This window comes from Hemicordylus capensis, chromosome 2 (genome assembly GCF_027244095.1).
Source record: "Hemicordylus capensis ecotype Gifberg chromosome 2, rHemCap1.1.pri, whole genome shotgun sequence".
NCBI classification, from domain to species: domain Eukaryota; kingdom Metazoa; phylum Chordata; class Lepidosauria; order Squamata; family Cordylidae; genus Hemicordylus; species Hemicordylus capensis.
The window spans coordinates 315,922,247-315,933,696 of record NC_069658.1 but is presented as its reverse complement, the minus strand read 5'-3'; the positions used below and the strand labels follow the sequence as shown (position 1 = coordinate 315,933,696).

At 39.9% G+C, this 11,450-nt stretch overlaps 1 protein-coding gene across 2 annotated transcripts in view; it reads left to right on the top strand.

Moving 5' to 3' along the window:
- Nucleotides 1-455: 455 nt before the first annotated feature.
- Nucleotides 456-11,450, top strand: part of SLC6A1 (solute carrier family 6 member 1) — a 174,685-nt gene continuing 163,690 nt past the window's right edge. Inside the window, exon 1 of one of the 2 annotated variants that reach the window (XM_053295472.1) lies at nt 456-823. The gene's annotated coding sequence lies outside the window, so the exon portion shown is untranslated. Of the gene's footprint in view, nt 824-1,544; nt 1,564-11,450 lie in introns of those variants that run through there. The other variant, XM_053295473.1, reaches the window with a different exon arrangement.

Sequence of the window (11,450 nt, the reverse complement as noted above, 5' to 3'; positions counted from 1 at the left end):
AAATGGCCTCACTGGGCCCATCCTCACTGCTGCACCACCCTGGGGACAGAGAATCCAAGTGTCTTGTGTAAGTGAGAGCATGAGGGAGCTGCTCCTTCCACAAGCAGCTGCCTTTGCCCACTAAGATACCACTGGGAAGAATCATCACTGCCGTGGTAAAGCCAATCCAATAAGAGACCCCCACCCAGAGAGAGACACCAAGCAATAAGGCAGAGGCAGTTGCTTGCACTCTGCCCCCCGCCCCCCGCAGTGTCATGGAGTCCAAATGTGCCCACCATGCCTCCCAGAGAGAAAAGAGGGAGGGAGGGAGAGAGGGGCCGTGGCCCACTTGCTTGTCTTCTTGGCGGCAAAGTATCCCGGCTGACTGGGGACCCGGGTGACTGGAGAGGGGGGTCGAGGAGGGACACATAGGAAGAGGAGGGGGCCATGGTGAGCTGGAAACCGGCCCTACAAGGAGAAGAAGAAGCAGCAGCAGCCGCCGCCGCCGCCGCCACGCTCTCAGCTCTCGTCTGTGGGCTGTGTCTTGCCTCTACCCCGGCGCGGGGCGGTCTTTGGCTGCTTCGGGAGAGGCGGAGTGGGGTACTGAGCCACGGCAGGTGTGGGTCTCAGCTGGTGGGGGCGGGGCTGCTTCGCGGGGCTCCTGCAAGCGGGCTGGCGAGCGCCTTTCTGTCGCGAGGGAGAAAGAGAGCCGGGAGTCTACAGCAGACAGAGCAGCCACTGAGCAGCGGGCGCCGAGCTTTAAATGAGCATTACTATCGCGGCGCGGGCTGGCTCGGACCGAGCGCGTGTGGAGGCAGCGGGCGCGTCGCCTCGACTCCAGCAGGTAGGTCGGGGCTGGAACTGGAACGAGAGGCTGGCAAGGAAGGGAAGGCGGAAAAGAGGCTGAGGGATCGAGACGGTTGTCGGGAAGACGGGGAAAGAGCCATAGGAGCCGAGGGGAGATGCTGCTGTGGGAGAAGGAGCCAAGGGGGCGTCTGGGAAGGGAGGGGAGTGACACGGAGGTTGCCGGGGGGGCTGGGGGAAATAGTGTGTCCCAAGTGGGGTGCCTGTGGCCAGGGTGGAACGATCAATTCCTCCCCTTAGCACAGAATGGCAGCCGAAAGGCAGCATGAACGATCCCGCGCAAAATGGTGACTCCACTCCCCTCCAGTCCGGTCAGTCAGTCGGCGCTGGACACTGTCAGTGCAGTTTGGAAAGGGGCATTCTTTCCCGGTCGCTATTACTTATCCCCCCACCCTCCATGTGTGTAGCCAGTTACACGACGACCCCTCCTGCCCCAGTGACTCGCTGGACGCGCCTGCTGCTTGCTTGCTAATTTCCCTGCACAGAGCGGGAAAGAGCTCTGGGTTTTGAGAGGAGAAATGGGAAAAGATCACGACGCGCGGCTGGTTTGTGCTGGCCGCCTCTCGTGCGCCGGAAGGACCGCGGTTGACACTTTGGGGGAAGCAGAAACGAGGGTCTTGCTGGGGACGCAGCAGGTTTCTCTTGCAGCCTTACTCGGCGTCCAGACCTATCTACCTGTGGAATCTACCTATCCCGCACACATACATCCTGCCCTGTTTGGTGTGTAGAATTTAGAGCAGCCACTTATGGTGCTGTATTGGACACTGTGATCTAAACTAGGTACCAGATTCTACACTCTCGAAATGTGTGCTGGAAATTACTTTTGTTTACCGGTATAGTTTGATACTGTGTACAGTGGGAGAAGCTAGTAGCTCAGGGTAGGATGTTCTGCAACATATTTTAAAAATACAGTTGTTTTGCTTGAGAATGACACAGATTTATGCTGTAATGTACAATTTCTTGTAGTTTGAAAGCAAGATTTAATTTTATTCTTGTCTGCAGGTGTTAATTTAAGGTGCTATGCAGTGTGGACAGGGAGGGGGGAATACCTACTGGTATCCAAATACTAGTTGTTACAACACATAAGACTCTTGTAAACTACATGGAGTCAACAATGAAAACTCACAATTTAGAACTAGCTTTTATTATCCCTTTGATGGCTCTTTTGTAGTTTAAATCATACTATAATGTTACACTCTTTTTGTTATGTTATTGTTTGCCTGGATGTATCACGTAGTGAATGATCAGTTGAGAATATTGTGTATCCACTTCACTTTGCCTTCTTTCTGTGCTGATTGTTGACCACTTTCTATTTTTCCCCTATTTGCACCCTGTCATGTTGCCTTCCTCACAATGATATCAACAGTGACACAGAATGCTTGAGATGCTCCTGAAAGCCAGGAGCTTTGGTAATGAAGGTCACTGAACAAGCATTTGCCTAATGCCAGCAGAGTCATTCTTGTTCCCCAGTTCTCCCCAGAGGCAGAATTCTTTAAGGGATTGAACTATAGCCTAATCTCAATTTACCTGTAGATTTCTGAGTAGCAAAAATAACTATGGACATACCCATGTAAGCCCCCCAGCAAAGGCTGAACGGTACATTGTGTACTGTCTTTTCTTAGTCAACTAAGCAAATATTCTTTTTTAAAAATCTTGTTAGTTTGGAATCTTTTTGTTCTGTTGAACTAGGCAGTCTGAAAAGATCAAAAGATAATCAACATGAATAAAAGAGCAGTGTTAATCTAGTATTATGTGCTAAAGAGATCATAATGAAACTGGTCAATAAATCATTTTTAAAAATTAGTAGTGGTGATTCGGATATCCCCAGATCTTCATATTACTTCTGCTTTAATTTGGGATAGAGAAAGAGATGAGAGCTCAATGAAAATGTAATTTCTAAGGAACATTTTTGTCTTAAATGATACATCAGGAACATTTAATGCGATAATTTAGAAATTGAAATTGAAATACTCATGGTTGACACATTGCAATTACAGAGTGGTGCATGGTTATTTTTATGAAACTTGTTCATTTATTGAAAAATATACATGATTTTTAAAAAAATTTCTGTTGCCAGTGTTCTAAAATAACTGAAATTTTCAAGGCACGGGATGGAGGACAAGCAGTAAAATTTAAAGCTTTGAAGAATATTGTTTGTTCATAAATGTTGTATGTTCTATAGAACTTGAATGTCTTCTTTAATGAAACGGGTCTAATTAAAACAGGCAGCTTGGATTTCCATATCAGCAGCATAAAACATGTATTTAACAGATGTAATACTAAACAGAAAAATTATATATCATCAAAACAAAGGTTCTGGGGAGCACATAGACCTTTATTGAGATATTTTCCACCTAATTATTTCATGGCTTCACCAATGAGAATGATCCAGAAATATTATGTCATTTTTTATCAAGCATCCTAGGAATAACTAAGAATGAAGAATGGAGACATTTCAAACCATGACTGTAGTTAAATACAGAAATAGAATTCAAAATTATAAAATGACAACTTGATAATGTATTAAACTAGCTCATAATGTGTTAAAGAAGCTATAATTTCTGCTCACATCCTCTTTGCTCTGCTGCACTGAAATTTATTTCAACATTCTCAACAGAACTGAGTGAACTTTAAAAGAAATCAGGTCAGGAATAGATTGCGGGCATACAATCCGTGCAACTTATGATGTCCAGAAATAGCTACCAGATAAAGCATGACAAACTTCTTTTTCATGCGCAAATCCATTTTCTTAAGGGAAAATATATTCTAGAATTTTGTTGCTACAAGAACCCAGTGAACATGGCTTGGATTTATTTTATATGAATTCATATCACTTTCTTAAAACAGGGAACAATCCAGCTAGAACTAAGACTATAGAGTTCCATTGATCTCAGTAGCAAACATTTAAGCATGTGCTTACTTTCCCCATTTAAATATATGAGACCCAAAAGTGCTTAATTCTGGATGGATTATGCCAGTAGTTTATTAATATTATTTGGTTTGTTTTCAGGATATAGATCATATGTAGATGACAATACAGTCCTGCACAGGGCTAGTTACTTATATCCTCTTGACTTCAATGGGATTTAAGCAGACTGCGGGTCAGGATCTTTTAGAGGCTGAGATGTTTGGAAATACATCTATTGCTGTTTCATCACAATTTGTAAACCAACATGCCTTTGTACTGAAATTACATATAAACTGAATATCTGTGGCTCTGTAATAAACTTTTATGAAGTATTTATAGAAAATTTTGAATTAGCCCATGATACATCCTTCAAAGACAGAAAATGAAATAAATCCTCATAAAGTTAATTAGAACATAACCCTTTTTTCTCCACTGCTTCCTTTGCTTCTTATTGGGTGGTTTGTGATTGCTAGAAGCAATGAATTACTAATCTCAAAGAAAATGATGTCATCACATTCTTCCAGTTGATTGATCATCAAAATAGGACAATAATAGGTTCTGAAGTATATGCCCCATCTCCTTAAAATTCCTCTTTCCTTGAGGGGATTGCCTGTCCTATAGTGCTAAATTTCAAGGAACAGACTGGACATAATGTGTAAATATATATACATAATCCAGACATTTAAGAAATTGAAGACACTGTGGATAAAAATGACGTGATTTTCACCTCAGTTATATGAAGCTTTTGGAGGATAATTTTTAAGCTTTAATCAAAATAGAGTATATAAGAATTCAACATATTTGCTTATGTTTTAAACTTTATTTCCCCAAATCCTTGAATGGATCAACATGATCTGATTTGCACATATCTTAAATAATGTGCTTCTGATCTTTTTAGAGTTCTAGATTATCAGTACTTCTGGAAATTATTCATTTTCTCATTGAAATGTCTAAATGTAGGTTAAACACAGGATATGAACTATTGAATAGTCTTGAAAATGTTGAATAATTAAATACCAGTGGAATTAACATTTACTATGGCTATAAATGTATACATGATCACAGGAGATGTTAGGTCCATTGACTGTAGTGATAATATGCAATTATGATTTCTGTAATTTCAAAATGATTTTAATAGTACTTTAGATGGTGTCACATTATGGACAATTAAACTTGGGCTGTATTTCACTGAAGGCCAGCTTACTTCTGTTGGGTGCATTGTTAGCTTGTATGGTGGTTGAGCCGTGCTCCAGTATTAAAACAACATTCATTGTCCACACATGTCGAGTTAGTTTGAAAAAACCTAGCTCTCTATAGGATGCCTCATATTTGTTTTAGAGACTGCCCAAGAGGATGACTTACTTTTTTCATCCTCTAGTTTGCTTGAGTCAGTATTTTATAAAATTTACCTTTCCACACTTTATGAGCATTGTACTACAAAAGCAGAAGATGATAATGGGTTGATCGACTGAAATGCAGCAACCGAATCAGCATTATTAAGAAAAGGTTGTAAACACCACCTTTTGAACCCAATGGAAGTCAGGGTATGCATGTGACAAGAGAGCTATCAGGGTACATCAGGGTACTCCAGGCTCCTCCCACAGGCAACAGTCAAAATGACCAGAAAAATACACAAGGTTTTTCTAGAGTGATACGATGGAGCAAACATATGTGTCTCTCTTTAATATGGTAAAGTTTTCATTGCAGATCACTGTGCTACACCACTTCTTCAATGATTCCTTGATAGTTGTATGTACAAGATAGCAGATTAGATGTAAGTCGCAGATGTAAGTCGCAATTGGAATTGACACAAAGTAAACAACTAGTACAGACATGTTCTTAGGCTCTGCTTCTCAAATCTCCCTGCAACATCACCTCAATTCACTTTGCTGGGGGCTGTGTTGAAGCAAATTATCCATTTACGCTGGAGCAAGGTGAAAATCTAGAACACAGATCCAAAGCCTTATGCACTGGGAAGTGCAGGATACAGTTCTGGTTTTATGAACCTCTACTTTCAATGCCATTTTTCTTGGTGTTGAATTGGTAACATGAGGTAATTGTATTTCTGAGCTGACTGAGTGATAAACCAATAGCTTCACAATATAGATTGTGTGGTAACATGTTTTCCAAATAAAGCAATTATTTTAAAAGAAGAACAATTTTAAAATCATGGTCTGTCTCAGCAAACCTGGTTTGTTTGGGTATATTTGCATATATATGCAAATACTTACAAAAGCACAGAAGAACAGAATCCATTTTATGAGACTATTTTTTAACCAAAATGATTATTATATTGTGATTTTAATAATAGCAGAGGATTTAAAATTATGTAAAGCTGTAGTTATTGTAATGGAAGCTCATAATTGCTTAAGATAAACTACATTGGTAAAATTTCATTTTTGATTCAAAATTTCTAGAGATGGGAAACTCAGATTATTTACAATAAGTACTACTGCTATATTGTAACAGAAGAGTGTTGTTGCTTGCCTTCAATAAGAACTATGCAAAGAGCCATGTATAATATTTTGCACTCTTTAAATGTAACCAATAGGTTCATTTGTTGACACTGCATTTTATATTTTGGCAATAATTTGATTGGATCATGTATGAGCATCAGTCTTTACAAAAGTGATGGTAAGCTGAATTGGAAGGGCGCTCGCATTGCCTTGTTCTAGTGTACAGAAATGTAACATCAGTAGACTGATTCATAGCAAAATAAAGTGCCTCTACAGCTAACATTTGTATGCTGTCATATTTGTATTACTCTCAAACACATTCTTCATTAAGGCAAGTCTTAGAAGCAAAGTAACATATAATTAAAATACTCATTTGATAGTATTGCATGCCATTTTTAACATTCAGTAACCGATTTAAAGAAATAGTATCATTTTTCTGTCTTCTGTTTGCAAACTACATTATGAAAAAAACAACTTGGAAGCAAAATATGGATTTGGGTTCTGGGATATAATCAAGACAAGAAAGGGCAAATAACTATGTATATATCGTTCCTATAGTATATCTGATCAAATATATGGCCAGTCTTTCCAAAATGCTTAGTATGAGAAGAGTAATTTAGGGGATTATTGGCAATCATTAATTCAGAATCAGCTTCTTGAACTGGTATTGAACTGCACAGTTGGTCATACAGAGAATGACAAAGAAAAATGTTATTATGACAGAATTCATTTTGGAAGGATAAATTCAGTTGTAGCTTTGGTTTAAAAAGACAAAAGATGAGGTAATAATGTCTTCTGGCACTATAGTGATCTAATGATGGCAGACAAGGTGCACTGTTCTTATATTATGTAAACCTCTCCATACTTTACATGCAGAACTGCAGTTACTTGAATTTTTTGCAGCTGATAGATTACAACCTGAATGATGCATTTTAAAGGGAAAATGGTCCTATTTTAAACATTTTCTTTAATCCAATATGACATAGTCTTACAAGTTATGTCATACTTTTACCAAAGAAAGCAAGAAATGCATCTGATTTCAGCCTTGTTGGGTAGGCTGAATGTAAAAATAAAATTAGAATAAGCTGATGGATCCTCTCAATCCTGGATACCTGTTTATTTTACCAGAATTCATCATAACCCATCTCAAGACATTATTGACCAGTTTTTCCACTGGGTAAATTCAAAGGAAAGCATTTTCAAAGCAAATGCTACACATGAAAGGCCATATTTAGAGCCAATAATGCCTTGTGTTTTTATGCAATAAGACATTGTTCTAGTAACAACTAATCTGCCTACTTTCCTTTCACTGTCCCTACAACTGGACTAAATTCGGTCCAAATCAGTTAGACAGTTCACACATTAGCCTACTTGCACCTCAAACGTCCATGCGCCCACCATCTTGAAATGGGGTGGATGACATGATAACAAACTATGTGTTTGAGGTGTCCCTATGAGTTTCTATGACTGTAGCAAATTTGGTCCAAATTGGTTCCCACTTGCAACACAAATGTTCACCTGTCCTCCATCTTTAATCAGGGTAGATGACATCATTACAGACTATGCCCTTGAGCTGTCCCTATGTGTCCCTACACCTGTAGCAAATTTGGTTCAAAGTGGTTGGGATGTCCGCAAGTTAGCCCAATTGCACCTCAAATGTTCATGTGCCAGCCACCTTGAACTGGGTTAGATGACATCATCACAAACCACACCACTGAAGTTTCCCTGTGTGTCACTCACTACAACTGTATCAAATTTGGTTCAAATTGGTTAGGGGTCCACAAGTTAGCCCTTTTGTGCCTCAAATGTTCACATGCCCACTATCTTGGATCGGAATGGATGATACAATCACAAACCGTTGAGGTGTCCCTGTGTATGTCACTCACTACAACTGTACCAAATGTGTTTCAAATCAACTAGACAGTCCACAAATTAGCCAACGCACCTCAAACATTGATGTGTCCATCATCTTGGATCAGGGTGACATTATCACAAACTATGCCATTGAGGTGTCTCTATGTGTCCCTACAACTGTACCCAGTTTGGTTCATATTGGTCCATCCATTGCAAGGTTTATAGGGACACAAACACACATGGAATGCCGGGTGATTTCGTAAGCCTACTGGAAAGTCTAAAAATAATTTTAATTCTGTTATTTAGACATGTGTTCTTATTTTTTATATGTGGATGTATTCAAAAGAATGGACTAAAAGAAAGATTAATGCTAAAATAGTATTTTACTACTTATTTATGTAAGTCATCTGTAAACTATAATAAAGATATTGATAACACAGGCTATGGGATCTATATGTAACCTGTGCACATAAAGGATATACTAGGACCAGCTGGGTCTTATTTTTCAAACACTTATGGACTGACTGTAGATATTCATTTTTGTGTTGCATACCTGATGCTCAGGCCAGTGTCAGCAGATGGCACCCTTAGGCAAATGCTCAGGGTCCAGTGCCATTGAAACAAAGCTCTTGCTTTTCTTCTTTACAGCCCCCTTTAATTTCCCCCCCTAGTGCTCAGTAGGCCAGGATGCTAGACTATATTCACCATTTCACTAATGCTCACTCCAATGCATTCATCAGAGTGCAGACATTATGGGAATTAAAATGATGTATACCTCTTACCTGCTGGGCACTTTAACCATTGCTGCTCTGCTCCTCCTCTCATATCAGCCATGTCCTCCTGTTGTTTGCCTGCTGCTACCTTTTCTCTACTGTCCTCCACTCCCCACCACCTGCCTGTCACTGCTTCCTTCTTCTCTTGCCTTGGCTACCACCTTTCTCTTCCCCACTTCCATTGCCTGCCCTCCTCCCCCTTGTCCTTTTGTGTCTGGGGCAATGGTGAAAGGAGGAAGAGGAGGTAGTGGTGAAAGTGAACATAAGAAGAGCACTGTTGGATCCGGCCCAAGGCCTATCTAGTTTAGCACCCTGTTTCACACAGTGGCCCAACAGATGCCTCTGAGAAGCTCACAGGTCAGAAGTGAGGGCATGCCCTCACTTCTGTTGCTCCCCTGCGACTGGTATTTACAGGCATCTTGCCTCTGAGGCTGGAGGTGGCCTATAGCCACTGGACTAGCAGCCATTGACATACTTGTCTTCCATGAATTTGTCTAAGCCTCTTTTTGAAGTGTTGAAGAAAGTCATGTCCAAGTTTAGATTATTTTGGTCTATGACCAATACAATACAATACTTCAGAAATAATCTAACCAGTCATAATCAGTTACATATAACTAACCACAGCAGGAAAATGCTTGATTAACAAGCAGAAGGTTGCTGGTTCGAATCCCTGCTGGTACTATATTGGGCAACAGTAATATAGGAAGATGCTGAAAGGCATCATCTCATACTGAGTGAGAGGAGGCAATGGTAAACCCCTCCTGTATTCTACCAAAGAAAACCACAGGGCTCTGTGGGTGCCAGGAGTCGGAATCGACTTGACGGCACACTTTACTTTATAACCCAAAACTTAGTAACTTAATAGTAACACAAGCCCGAGATTTAGTACTTATCAATTTCATCACTTGTGGGTAAATAAAAGTCTCATCTTATAAGCTGATGCACAAAATTTAGTAATCTTTGAATTCACCCCTGCCAACAGATATGTAACATAAAATGATTCAGAGCATCCTCACAAAAATAACATGGGGAGTTAGAAGTGAGTTTGGTATTTCACAATAAAATAAAGTCAAGTCCAGCTATCTGTCCAGAGTCCTATCCAGTTACCCAGTTATTTCACCTCTGTCTCCTCTTTTTGCTACCGTGGCAGACTGAGAAAGGATGAGGAGGTAGTGGCAGTGAAAGTGATAAGTAGCCAGAAAGTGCATCCTCCAAGAGCCCAGCAATTTCCTCCAGCCTCCTACGGTAGTGCAAAGAGGATGAAGTGGAAAAAGCACTGGGCAGATGCTGGACAGAGCCTGCTACTCCACTTCCTCCTCTATTCATGCCACTCAGTAAATTTGGTGGCACACATCTATGCGGGGGTCCAGGAGCCCTGAAAATCTGCAACCAGCTGAGGCTTCAATCCTAAACACACTTTCTGTGTGTGGACTAAATACTATTGAACTTAAGAGGATTTACTTCCAAGTAAACATAGTTAGGCTAGGCTTATGCTTGTGCATCTGTACCATGGAAATCAATGCTCTCAGCTTTTGACATGAAGGAAACTGCAGGTGTTAGCTATATTCTTTGTTCTTATATACTTACTTAGATTTTTAGTCTTCACCTAAATTTGATTTTAAAGATTTAAATACTAGGTAACTGAAAGTTCTGATTTCATGCTATCATTTTGAAATCTAATTTTACTAACTTGTGGATTTTCACTTTTCTAAAAACAAATATCACAACTGATTTTAGTATATTTTAAAAAATGATTCATTACATTTTAATCTACAATATGTCTTCTACTTTCCCTCTTCAATATTATTTGAAGAAAACAGAGTAGATTTTATAAATAATAGTTCATCTCATTGAAAAAATGTTATATTATAATGCATTTATTCTAATATTCCTGCAATTAACAACATGCCTTTTACAGAATCAGGATTTGACTAAAAACACATCATGATATAATTAAAACTATTTGAAGGTCTGGTAGAAATACAAATATATCTTCTTTCCTAGATATTATATGATAAAATGATGTATTTGAAATGTTACCTGCATTGGGTGCAGTATTCCCTCTAACAGGGATCCCCAGATGTTGTTGACTTTGATTGATTGATTGATTAAGTGTGGTCAAGTCGGTGTCCACTTTTAGCAACCACGTAGATAGATTCTCTCCAGGATGATCTGTCTTCAGCTTGACCTTTAATGTCTCTCAGAGGTGCATTCATTGCTGTCGTAATCTAGTCCATCCACCTTGCTGCTGGTTGTCTTCTTCTTCTCTTCCCTTCAACTTTTCCCAGAATTATGGACTTCTCAAGGGAGCTGTATCTTCGCATAATGTCTCCGAAGTATGATAGTTTGAGCCTGGTCATTTGGGCCTCGAGTGGGAATTCTGGATTAATTTGTTCTATGATCCATTTGTTTGTTTTCCTGGCTGTCCATGGTATCCTTAAAAGTCTTCTCCAGCACCAAAGTTCAAAAGCATCAATGCTTACAACTCCCATAATTCCTAAGCAAAAGCCATTGCAGCTGGGGATTCTGGGAGTAGTAGTCAACAACATCTGGGAATCCCTGTTAGAGGGAACACTGATTGAGTGTATGCACATATATTAGTAGATTTAACAAGGA